At 38.5% G+C, this 12552-nt stretch overlaps 1 protein-coding gene across 5 annotated transcripts in view; it reads left to right on the top strand.

Annotated features, from left to right (window-relative positions):
* Positions 1 to 12552, top strand: part of RALBP1 (ralA binding protein 1) — a 57243-nt gene that overhangs the window by 19093 nt on the left and 25598 nt on the right. Inside the window, exon 1 of one of the 5 annotated variants that reach the window (XM_072734881.1) lies at positions 10866 to 11110. The exons of the other annotated variants lie outside the window; for them this stretch is intronic. The gene's annotated coding sequence lies outside the window, so the exon portion shown is untranslated. Of the gene's footprint in view, positions 1 to 10865; positions 11111 to 12552 lie in introns of those variants that run through there. 5 annotated transcript variants of the gene reach the window in all.

Below are 12552 nucleotides of genomic sequence, written 5' to 3'. Positions count from 1 at the left end.
TAGTTAATTGCAATTATTTTATTAATTTTTGGCCAGTGGGAGCATCTTCTAGTTAGCTTCGGAGTCCTTTTGACTTGATTCCAAGCATCTTGCATAACTTTTTACTTTCTTTTATGACATGGTATTTCAGCTTCATCTTGTACATATCCTGCTCTTAGACCTGGTGTCAGCCTAATGGAAATACCTAATAGTTCCATATGTTTTATTGTTAGGGTCACATAACTTCATGTGTACTTACGTCATGACAATTCAGTAGACATTTGAAAAAATACACATAAATTGAAAGAGAATAATATTTTTATTTCACTCTTAAATAACTAATGGTTTGCCTGCTGGATACTATATATATAAATACTTTGTAATCAGATTGGACGTTGCCACTCTTATTTCTTGTCTCATGTTGATTTTCTCTCGGTACTTTAAAAGAAAATTATGGCTATTACTCCCCAAAATCCCACTTCACAAAGATATGTCATTGAAAGGAATGTAGCTCAACCTAATGTTGAAATTGAACTTCTTTTAGCTAGTAGTTTGTACAGCGTTTGACAGGTTTTGGGTCCTGCTCTTTGTCTCAAATTGAAGATATTCCATGGCTCTATATGACTTGGCTTATGATGCTCTGGGTGTCTCAGTGCATTGCTTGGGAACCATAGACTAGATACTTCTGCCCAGTTTCTGTTGTAACTAGTGGTGTGCATTTTAAGTTTTTGTTTTGTTTACTAATCTCTATACCAACCTGCGGCTTGAATTCAAAACCCCGAGATCAAGAGTTGCATGCTATTCTGACTGACTGAGCCTCCCAGGTGCCCCCAGTGGTGTGCATTTTATTTTTTTAAAGATTTTATTTATTTATTCATGAGAGACAGAGAGAAGCAGAGACATAGGCAGAGGGAGAGCAGGCTCCCTGCAGAGGCTTAATGTGGGACTTGATCCTCAGACCCCAGGATCACGCCCTGAGCCGAAGGCAGACGCTCAACTGCTGAGCCACCCAGGTTTCCCATGGTGTACTGTTTAAAAGTTATTGTTAAGGTTTTTTGATTGTTCCATTCTCCAGTTAGTTTCTCATTTAAGATTTACTTGAGAATAGATTATGTGATTATGAAATGTGACAGGAACCCATCTCCCTCCATCCCCCAAGGAATATACCATTCCTTTAAAAATGGTTTGTTTATTAAGTACTGAATGATATATTTTTTAAAGATTTATTTATTTATTTATATTGACACGGGGAGAGAGAGAGAGAGAGAGAGAGGCAGAGACACAGGTAGAGGGAGAAGCAGGCTCCATCCGGGATCATGACCTGGACTGAAGGTGGCGCTAAACCGCTGAGCCACCCAGGCTGCCCCTTACTGAATGATATTTATTATAATTTTTTAAATGAGAAAACTTTTTTTTTCTTTGTATTAGAGTGACAGCTAGTGATAGCACTTTTGGTTTTGTTTAAAGGCAAGAGTCCAGTGTGCATTTTCCCCTGATACTTAATAAATGTATATATTCTTTGATTTGGACAGCTGTATGTAAGACTGAATTGTGTCCTTCCCAGTCTTTCATTTTGTAGGTAGAAGGTGGAATTATTTCCTGTGTGTTTTGGATGCTCATTTTCTAACAAATGACATTTTTTTAAAAAGATTTATCTATTTGTTTGAGAGAGTGTGTGTGTGCATGTGTGCATGCTTGCACATGAGTGGGGGGAGGAGCAAAAGGAAAGAGGGGAGAGGGAGCACACTCCTCCCTGAGTGGGGAGTTGAACATGGGGGGCTGGGTCTCAGAACTCTGAGGTCATGACCTGAGCTAAAACCAAGAGCTGGACACTTAACCGTGCCACCCAGGTGCCTCAATAACACCTGACCTTCTAATCCTCAGAGTCTGAACTTTCACTTTCACTTTAAAGCTTTGCTCTTTATTTTATTATTATTTTTGATATTGAAATCCAGTTGATACACAAGGTTACATTAGTTTCGGGTGTATAGTATAGTGATTCCACAAGTCTATATGTTATATGATGCTCACCACAAGTGTGGCTACCATCTGTTACCACACAATGGTATTACAATACCATCTAGTATATTCCCTGTGCTGCTGTACCTTTCTTGCCCGTGATTTATTCACTCCACAACTGGAAGCCTGTACCTCCTACTCCTCTTTACCCATTTTGCTCAACTGCCCGCCGCCCTCCCCTCTGGCAATCATTAGTTTTATTCTCTGTATTTACGAATCTGTTTCTTATGCTCTTCAGATTTTGGTCTCATCTGGAGGTTGATTTTACAGATTGAGTTATATCAGTTTCTTGAACTAACATTAGTTTTTTGTTTTCTTGTCATTAGTTATATGGTGGACGTTGGCATTGAAAAGGCATTCATGCATTAATTTTCATTACAATGAACTTCAGAATTTTACATTTTAAAATTTTATTTTGGGGCACCTGGTGGTTCAGTGGTTGAGTGTGTCCCTTTTGCACAGGACATGATCCCGGGGTCCTGGGATCAAGTCCTGTATTGGGCTCCCCATGAGGAGCCTACTTGTCTCTCTGCCTGTGTCTCTGTTTCTCTCTCTGTCTCATGAATAAATAAACAAAATCTTTAAAAAAATAAATAAAATTTTATTTTACACATATGTCTTGTCTTAGGTATATTGTTCTAATCAGTGACACTGAGAATGTTGAGAAGCTGAGTGAGAAACATGAAATCACCATGTCATTTAGTGAATTTCTGTGAGTGACATGTGGGACTCTAAATGTATATTTGTTTAGATAAGCATCTGGGGATAGAAGAGAAACTAAGATTAAGTCTGGCGGTAATATACAAGAAAAGTACAGAAAAGAAACAATAACTCTTGTAAAGAGTAAAATCTCTATTAAAGTACAGCTATAAACAAATGTTAGTAAATTTGAAAGAACTGATTATATAACAATCTGAGTTGGATGGCAGTTGGTCTGTGGGGATGTGCATGATAAATTATTGTCAAGCCTGTAAATGTGAATACTAGTTTGCATGTACTGGACACAGATCGTAAACTTCAAACATACTATCACGGGTAGTTGATAATATCATTCACTGTTGATATGAACCCCTCTAAACTTTATCTGCTTCATCTGAAGGATTATAGCTATCCTATTATAAGCTTTATCTTTTTTTTTTTTAATTTTTAAAAATTTTTATTTATGATAGTCACAGAGAGAGAGAGAGAGAACGGCAGAGACACAGGCAGAGGGAGAAGCAGGCTCCATGCACCGGGAGCCTGACATGGGATTCGATCCCGGGTCTCTAGGATCGCGCCCTGGGCCAAAGGCAGGCGCCAAACTGCTGCGCCACCCAGGGATCCCCTAGCTTAAACAATCTTATGGTAATATTCCTATTTTAAGGGAAATCTCTTTTTCTTTTACTTATTTCTTTTTAATTTATTAAAGATTTATTTATTTGAGAGAGTGTGTGTATGAGTTGGGGGAAGGGCAGAAGGAAAGAATCTCAGACCCCCCACTGAGTGAGGAGCCTGACGTGGGGCTCAATCTCAGGGCCCTGAGATCATGACCTGAGCCGAAATTAGGAGTTGGACACTTAAGTAACTGAGCCACTCAGGCACTCCTTTTATTTTATTTTATTTTATTTATTTTATTTTATTTTATTTATTTTTATTTATTTCATTTCATTTTTTATTTTTATTTTGTTTTAGATCTTATTTATTCATGAGAGATGCACAGACAGAGAGAGGCAGAGACACAGGCAGAGGGAGAAGCAGTCTCCATGCAGGGAGCCTGACACGGGACTCGATCCCGGGTCTCCAGGATCACACCCTGAGCCAAAGGCAGACACTCAACTACTGAGCCACCTGGGTGTCCCTGACTTTTTTTGTTTTAAAATTGTTTCAGAATAATTCATAAGACAGTTTAAGATACCAAATAATACCTGTGCAGAGTTACTATAGCAGATTGAGGCTGTTGTCCACAGGAAGACCTGCCTGCAAGGTCGATCCTTGGCTTGCAGCCAAGAACTTGACTGTTAAGTTCCCTATGGTATATAAAACTTTTCCTAAATGAGAATAGTGGCTCACTGTGTCTCAACTGTTGGTAAAAGCAGTGCCGTATCTGCTGATGACCTGCTTTCTTTCTGGGAGTCTGGAATTCTGGTTGATGTTAGGCTCCATGGAGACCCTGGCTCAGCCTGAGGAGCTCCCTGGCAGACACTTCACGTGTTACTGTTGCTAGAAGAGTTCAGTTTGTTACTGTGAACGCCCTGCAGGAGGATTGGGAGCTTGAGCCTGGTGTCCTCTGGCTTTTTCTCTGCTTGCCTTTTCCTTTGCTGTTTTGCTTTGTATCCTTTCACGAAATAGATATCATCTGAGAGTATGATATATGCTGAATTATGTGGGTGACCTTGGGGTCCCTCCCAAAAGCAGTACTGAAAGACTTACAATTTTCCATTGTAAGTTCTATTCCCAGTCTCATTCTTGCACCCCCCCATCCCCACCCCCCAGTCTTATTTTTTTCCTCTCAGCTTATTCTTTTGGTATTTATTTCTTTGTTTCTAAATAATATACTTAAACTGCTATTTTTTCCAGATACTAGTTTTAGGTGTGGCATATTAACTGGGTATTATGGTAGATGACTATTTAGGTTTCATGCCTTTTTCCTGAATTCCCTTTAGCCTTCTGATATAATCATCCCTATCACAATGTTTGATTGAATCAGTGTTCATTCTTTTCATTATGATGACTGGACAAATATTGTGTAATGCGGAGCTAGGCAGTAGACTACAATTTCATTTTCTCGTCTACTTTTTTCTTTTCCTAACAGTTAATGGTTATTTCTTATTTTTATTTGCTTTTCTATTCTGTTCTTATGACAGATTTATTCCAAAAGCCCAAGCAACTCTTTACCAGATCTTACTGTTCTTTTCCACATGGTCAGAGGTCTGTAAACCCCATTGTCCCCAGGAGCTCTTCCTCTTATGTCACTGTGGACTGTGTCACTAGTTGGTCACAGGCTTGTTTTCCTGGTGCTTCCTTTGCTGCTTTCCAAGGTTATGCTCAAGTCGTTGGCATTCTTGAGAAAGTGTATGGGAAGTACCTTCCTTGACAGTGTGTCTGAAAATGTCTTTATTTCTACCATTATGCATGAATGGTTGTTGGAGCTAGTTTCCTTTTAGAGTTTTGAAGCTATTTCTTTACTGTCTTTAAATTTCCAGTGTTCCTGTTGGCAAATTGGCACTGATCCTTTGTAAGTGCTCTTCCTGGTTGGAATCTATTTTAGTATCATCTTTCTATCCCATTGTGCTCTGAAACTTCATAATGTGCTTCAGTGTGGGTCTCTTCTTTTATTGTGTGGGGTGCTTAGTGGTCTCTTGTGATCTGAGCACTCTTGTCCTTTAATTCTGAGAAAACTTCTTTCTATGTCATTTGAAGAACAAAATGTATTATGTGTGCAGATGCTGTTTACAAAATTCGGCATTCCCAAATAATAGGTTAATACTGGGTAGAGGTTCAGTATGTAGTGTATTAACTATAGAAACAACAGAAAGCTGCTTCTACTGAATTTTAGCCTCGTATTTATTAATAAAGAACGATTATAAAATACAGAATTTGAATTTTTTTTAAAGATTTTATTTATTTATTCATGAGAGACAGAGAGAGAGAGAGAAAGAGAGAGAGAGAGAGGAAGAGAGACACAGGCAGAGGGAAAAGCAGGCTCCATACAAGGAGCCCAATGTGGGACTCAATCCCGGGTCTCCAGGATTACGCCCTTGGCCGAAGGCAGACGCTCAACTGCTGAGCCACCCAGGAGTCCCTGAATTTGTTTGACTTGTAAACTAGTTAAGCAGGTTATTGGTTTTCTGGAATAGGTCTTTTCCTCTGTTGACATTATCAAGTTTAATAAACCACTAGAGTAATTCTCAGAAGCTCATTTCGGGAGACTTTAACTCCATGATCTTTCTTTCTTCCCTATTTAGATTACTGTGTCCTTTTGCATGGGTGAGTGATTATTACTACATGTGCTGATTAATTCTAGTTCCTGAGCAGAAAAACTATTTTAAGAATAATGTGTATCCTAGTTCTTTGGAAAAAAAGTGAATGGTTTTAAGCTACTGTTAGTTAAGTTTGAATGTAGTTTTATGAAGCTTTTTTTTTTTTGCTTTACCTCAATTATAACTGTCATAAAAGTTAATTTATTACTTTTTTGTCAGATACTGCAGAAGTAACATTTTTTACCTTTAGTATAGTGCAACTGCATCTGTACTGTATTTTATATGCAACATACATACTTAATATTTTAATGTTTGTGGATTAGTATTTTCAATTTGTTTAACCACTGTGCTGCTAAGGTTTTGCCATCTCATGCCCATTTTTCCCTTTACAGTTTTAGTTTAATTAATTAATTTAAAAAAAGATTTTATTTATTTACTCATGAGAGATACACACAGAGAGAGGCAGAGACACAGGCAGAGAGCGAAGCAGGCTCCATGCAGGGAGCCTGATGTGGGACTTGATCCCGGGTCTCCAGGATCAGGCCCTGGGCTGAAGGTGGCACTAAACCGCTGAGCCACCTGGGCTGCCCTCCCTTTACAGTTTTAAACAATTTCTTCATTAAAAACAATGGTGATGGAAAAAAACCATTTTTTTACCTGCAATTCTCTCTGGAGAGAAGTTACTCTTTTTACAAGAACCAGCCACAAGCCACAGGCTTTCATTTAGGAAAGATTAGAAGAGACATTCCTATTGTAGTGGTTTGTAGTGGGGCATGGGGGTGGTGGGATGTTTATTGTAGAGGTGGGAGTAGCAACATTTGACAAGGAGGGTGTGTGTTTTTTAATGGCTCATGATCACCGTCATCTGTATGTATGGCATTATGGCTTTTTTCCCTTCTGAGAGATTTTACTGAGATATAATTGATATTCGGTGAAATGTATACTTTAAGTTTTAGCAAATGTGTACATACATATAGCCCACATGCTTGTTAAGATATACCACATAGCTGCCAATTCAGAAAATTCTCTCCTGTTTTGTACTCAATGCCTGCCTTTGCCCTATACCCCCACAACTACAATTTTAAATTCTTTTGACAGAGGGAAGTTTCCTTGTTTCAGAACTTCACATAAACAGAATCCATTTTATGATCTTTTGTGTGTGCAGATACTGTGTCTGGGTGTGCTGACTTGAAATTCATCTGTTTTGTTGTATGAATAGTTGCTTCTAAGAAAATGCTAACACGAGTATATTGTAGTTTATCTAGTCCCTTGTTGGAAATGTAGACGTTTCTGGTTTTTATGGATAAAGTTACTCTGATCATAAGTCTTTGTGGATATGTTTCCATTCCTCTTGAATAAATACTAAGTAGTGCAATTGGTAGGTCATATAGTAGGATTTAATAACAGATACTGCCAAACACTTTTCCAAAATGGCTAAACTTTACATTCCCACCAACAATTTCTTAAACTTCCTTGTGTCCTATATCTTCACCAGTGTTGGAAATGATCTCATTCTGTTTAAATTTTAGCCATTCTAGATGGTGTTTTTTGATAGTTCACATTTAAAATTTAATTTGGATTTCTTCAGTGTTTAGTGAGGTGGAGTTTTTTTTTATGGACTTCTTGACCAGTCACATATTTTTCTTTGTAAGTTTTTTGCTCAACTCTTTTGCCCACTTTTTCCCCTGGATTGTTTGTCTTCTTATTATTGAATTGTAAGGAGTTTTTTTTATATATTATGGATATAATTTTTGTCAGATATATATTCTGTAAATGTCTTTTCCAAGACTGGCTTGATTATTCAATTTCCTAATGAGCAGAAGTTTTTACTTTTATTAGGGTCCAGTTTTCAATTTTTAATGTTATAGTTAATGCTTTCTGGTCCTGTCTGGACCAGAAATTCTTACCCTCATGTCTCAAAAATCTTTTTCTTTAGAAGTTTTACAGTTATGAGCTTTTAAATTTTGCATCTATGATTTATCATGAATTGTGTTTTGTGTGTAATGTGACAAATTCTCTTATACTTCTTTGCATTCACTTTCCTGGCTGACCACATCTGGCCCAGCAGCACTTCTGATTGGCTTTCTGTCACTACAGATTAGTTTTGCTTGTTTAAGAATTCCATATACACGGACTCATGCAGTGTATATTCTTTTGTCTGGATTCTTTGGTTCATTGTTTTTGAGACTCATCTGTGTTGTTGTGTCCATCATTCCTTTTTATTCATTCCTTTTTATTGCTGAATAGTATTTCATCATAAGGATATATCATAATTTGTTAACTTTTGCTTGTTGATAGATATGTAGGTCATCTCCAGTTGGCTAGCATAAATAAAGGTACTATTAACTTTCATTGAGAAGTCTTTGCGTGCATTTCATTTTCATTTCTCTTGAGTAAATACCTGGAAGTGGAATTATTAGGTGATGAAAATGTATGTTAATTTTATAGGAAACCGTTAAGTACTTTTCCAAAGTGATTGTGCAGTTTCTGTACTTGCTGTCAGTAACAGATGAGAATACCAGTTGCTCCACATTCGTGTCAACACTTGGTACTAGCAGTCCTTTTAATTTTAGGTAATAGGGTTATTCTGGTTTTAATTTGCATTTCCTTAATGAGTAATGATATTGAGCATTGTTTTCATGTGCTTTTTGATCATTTGTATATTTTCTTTGGTGAAGTATCTGTTCAGATATTTTGCTTGCTGTTATTATTTGCTCATTATTTTTTAATTGGTTTGTCTTATTGGTATATAAGGTAATACATATCTTATAGATCAATTGTATATATACGATGCATATTTTTTTTCCTAAAGAAATGAATTCTTTGTCAGATATATGTATTACAAATATTTTCATCCAGCACAGGCTTGTTATTTTCTCAATATAATTTTCTTTTAATGTATAGATGGTTTAACTTTTGACGAAATCTCATTATCAACTTGTTGTTTTATGATTTGTAGTTTTTGTGTCCCAGCTGAGATATATATATTTTTTTTAAAGATTTAATTTATTTATTCATGAGAGACACATAGAGAGAGAGGCAGAGACACAGGCAGAGGGAGAAGCAGGCTCCATGCAGGGAGCCCGATGTGGGACTTGATCCTGGGACTCTAGGATCACTCCCTGGGCTGAAGGCAGGTGCTAAACTGCTAAGCCACCCTGGGATCCCCCCAGCTGAGATATTGTCTAGACTGCTTCTTTCATCATTTACTGAGAGAGTTCTGTGATAATGATAATTGGGGATTTGTCTATTTCTCTCTTTAATTCTGTCAGTTTTGCTTCATGTATTTGAAGCTGTTATTAGACGTGTACATGTGTAGAATTACATCATTTATGATTGTGGGGATGTCCTTTATTTCTGCAGTACTTGTCTTGCAGTCTGTTTTGTCTGATATTATAGTCATTCCACCTTTCTGATGTTATTTATATGTTTGTATGGTATATCTTTTCCATTCATTTGCTTTTAACCTTTCTGTGTAGTAATTATTTTTAAAGTGCATCTCTTGTAAACAGCAGATCACTGAATCTTGCTTCTTTGTGCACCCTGATTTCTCTGCCTTTTTATTGGAATGTATATTCCATTGCCCGTAATGTAATTATTGGTTTTAATTCTATATTACGATTTGTCTTCTGTGTAATTAATCTTTTCTTTGGAGGTTTTCTTTTTTCCTCTTTTGCTTCTGGCTTCCCATGTGGGCTCTATTGACACTGAAGTGGGGTGGCCTCATTACCACTGGGTGGTGGTGAAAATCCCAACTCTCTGTTAGGCCTCTGAGACTACCTAGCAGGAATGGAGCAGGATGCTTAGTTACTTACAGTTTGGGGGTAGAAGTCCAGATTCTTCACTGGAAGAATCTCCATTGATACCCTTGCAAGAGCAGAGTACTCTTACCAATTGGCCGGTGTGAAAGGCCCAGCGTCCTACTTGGGGCACCCCATGAGGGTGCAAATCTAATCTCCCTCTTACCGGTGTGGTTCAGGGGAGGGCTACAGATTTTTCCTGGTGTTTCCTGGGTAGACCATTATTATCTAAAAGTTTTCCTCTTGTAGGGCAGCTCCTTTCCTAGTCCTTTGGCTAGAGAGAGCAGGCATTTGTTGTTTCATCTGTGCCCATCAGTGTTTCTGGGTTTTGGACTGAATTCCAAGTCTGGGATGTAGAGGCAAAAAGAAAACTCAGGGAACTTCCAACTCTGTTCTTAGAATCCTGAGGTCCCTAACCTACTAACCTTCTTCTCTATCAGTCGGTTGTCCTTTTTTTTTTTTTTTTAAATCTAATATCCAGGATTTTTAGTTGTACTTCACCAAGAGGAGTAGGGTAAGTATTCTTTCTTCAAATGTTTACAAATTTACACCCATTCTTCTTTTCCGTTAGAAGTAGAAATTTTTAATTTTTGTGTTTTTTTCCCTTACCTTTAGCTATTTCTACTCAAATTTACCATGGACCCTTGAGGCTGCGTCTGCCCATTTTTATTTGTTGAAGCTTAGGTTTGCTGTGGCTCCCCAGTGCTCAGTGTGTGCCCTAATGGAGACCTGTTGCTTTTAAATCATCCTGCATTCAGGCCTTCACCCTTCATGTATGCTCTTAGCTCTGCCCTTCCTTCTACTCATTCCCAACTGTAGTGGAAGCAAGTCAACACATAATCATCTAGAGTAGTTTTTGTAAGATTATCTCTTGAATGCTTTCTGAACAAACCTGTCCTCTTTGTCAGTCTAGGATGGAAACTGAGTAATGCTAGTGTGTGAACAGAGAGAACGTTACAAAATGCTGCAGGAAGATGGGAGGAGCACCCAGATCCGTGTGGCATTGGTACATATTCCTGCCCTTACTCCTCTAGGTCCCCGTTTTATCACTTCCTGGCTTTGTGATTGGTGATGACTCGGCTCCCACATCAAGGCCGAAGTCCTCAGCTGGGCATTCAGTTGGCATTCGGTTCAGAACCCACCTGTCTTTCCATGCCTCTCCTATCCTTCCCAGGAGCTGTTCCATCAGACCAGGCTTGCTGCCATCCCACAGATAAGCCCCGTGTTTCTGCTTGTGTCTTAATTTAACTGCGCTGCTCCTCCTGGCGTGAATGTGCTCTTCTGGGTGTGATACATGGAAAAAATGATACTTCAGGGTAGATCCCAGTTTTACTGCTTGCTGTGTGACTTAGGGTAAGTTACTGCAGGCCTCTGAGCCTTGGGCCCCCCCTTTGTGAACCTGGCAAAGTACTTCTTTTCTCACAGGATGTACTAAGGTTAATGTATGTGAATGTTGCTGAAGCCACAGGAACTCAAAATTTGGGCTCCATTGCTTTGTTTCCTTAATTCAAATGTAAGGCTAAGGGTCAGGTTCATGTCTTCTAGTCTTTGTCTCATCATCAATATACAATATGTTGAGGACATGGGAGAAACTAATTGGTTCATTAAGTAAACTTAATTTGAGTAATTTGAGTACTTCCTATAATGCCCTGTGTTGTGTTAAATGCTGGAGCTCACAGATTTGCTGGACAGGACAGACAGGTGCCCAGGCAATTAAAACACAGCATAGTGCATGCAGTGCTGGAGGTGTGTTCTGGAGATTTGGAGAGCACAGAAAAGGAGTGGTGAGGGACGATTCCTGGAAAAAGTGTTGCTGGTAATTGATCCTGTTGTTTTTTTTTTTTAAACAGCTTTATTTAGGTATAATTTACATACCATAAGATCCACCCACTTAAAGTGTATAATGTGGTGATTTTTAGTAAATCAACTAGTTTGTGTAACTGTCACCACTGTCTAAATCTAGGCTATTTCCATCACTTTAAACAGATCCCTCATTCCCATTTTCAGGAGTCGTGGTGAAGGATGGGTGTGAATTGGCCGTGCAGAGGTGCTAGAAGGGGGGCTTTCCAGGAGTGAAGACATCGTGTGCAAAGCCAGGGGAGCTTAAGACAAAATGGCTCAGTGTGGAAGGGATGCCTATAAGCAGGTTTATTTGTGTAGTTTACAGCTGTGCTCCTTCCTGCAGCTGTGTTTTGGCTTCCTCTTTGGAGCTCAGTTTCCTCACCTGTAATACGTAACTGTTATGCTATTATGCTATTGGGCTCTAGCTTTGCGTAAACCCTCAAATCCCGTAATTGTTAAAACTTACGATGCCTTTGATTGAAGAGAAAATGGCCTGTACTTCTAAAAAACAGTAGCCAAACAGAAAAACAGAATTAGACTGATCCTTATAGATCTTAAATGGAACTTTCTGATTTTTTTTTTATGTTTCCCTGATTATATGAGCAATAATACTGGGTAGAAAATTTATGAAATGCAGGAAGGTAGGAAGAAAACATAGGTCACTTATGATCTTAGGATTCAGAGAATTGTTATTAACATTCTCTTGTACTTAAGTTTTTTTGGTTTTGTTTTTTTTTTTTAGAGAGAGAGAGAGAGAGAGAGAATGTGTGTATATGAGAGCAGGGGAGAGAAGGGGGAGAGGGAGAGAGAATCCCAAGGCAGGCTAGAATGCTCAGTGCAGAGCCTGATGCAGGGCTCAATCTCACAAGCCTGAGAGATCATGACCTAAGCCGAAATTAAAAGTCGAACATTTAACCAACTGAGTGAGCCCACTTAGGTGCCCCTGTTCTTAC

The sequence above is a fragment of the Vulpes vulpes genome, chromosome 13, assembly GCF_048418805.1.
Source record: "Vulpes vulpes isolate BD-2025 chromosome 13, VulVul3, whole genome shotgun sequence".
In the NCBI taxonomy this organism is placed as follows: domain Eukaryota; kingdom Metazoa; phylum Chordata; class Mammalia; order Carnivora; family Canidae; genus Vulpes; species Vulpes vulpes.
Note: the sequence above shows the minus strand (reverse complement) of the source record. Positions and strands in the feature narration are given on the sequence as shown.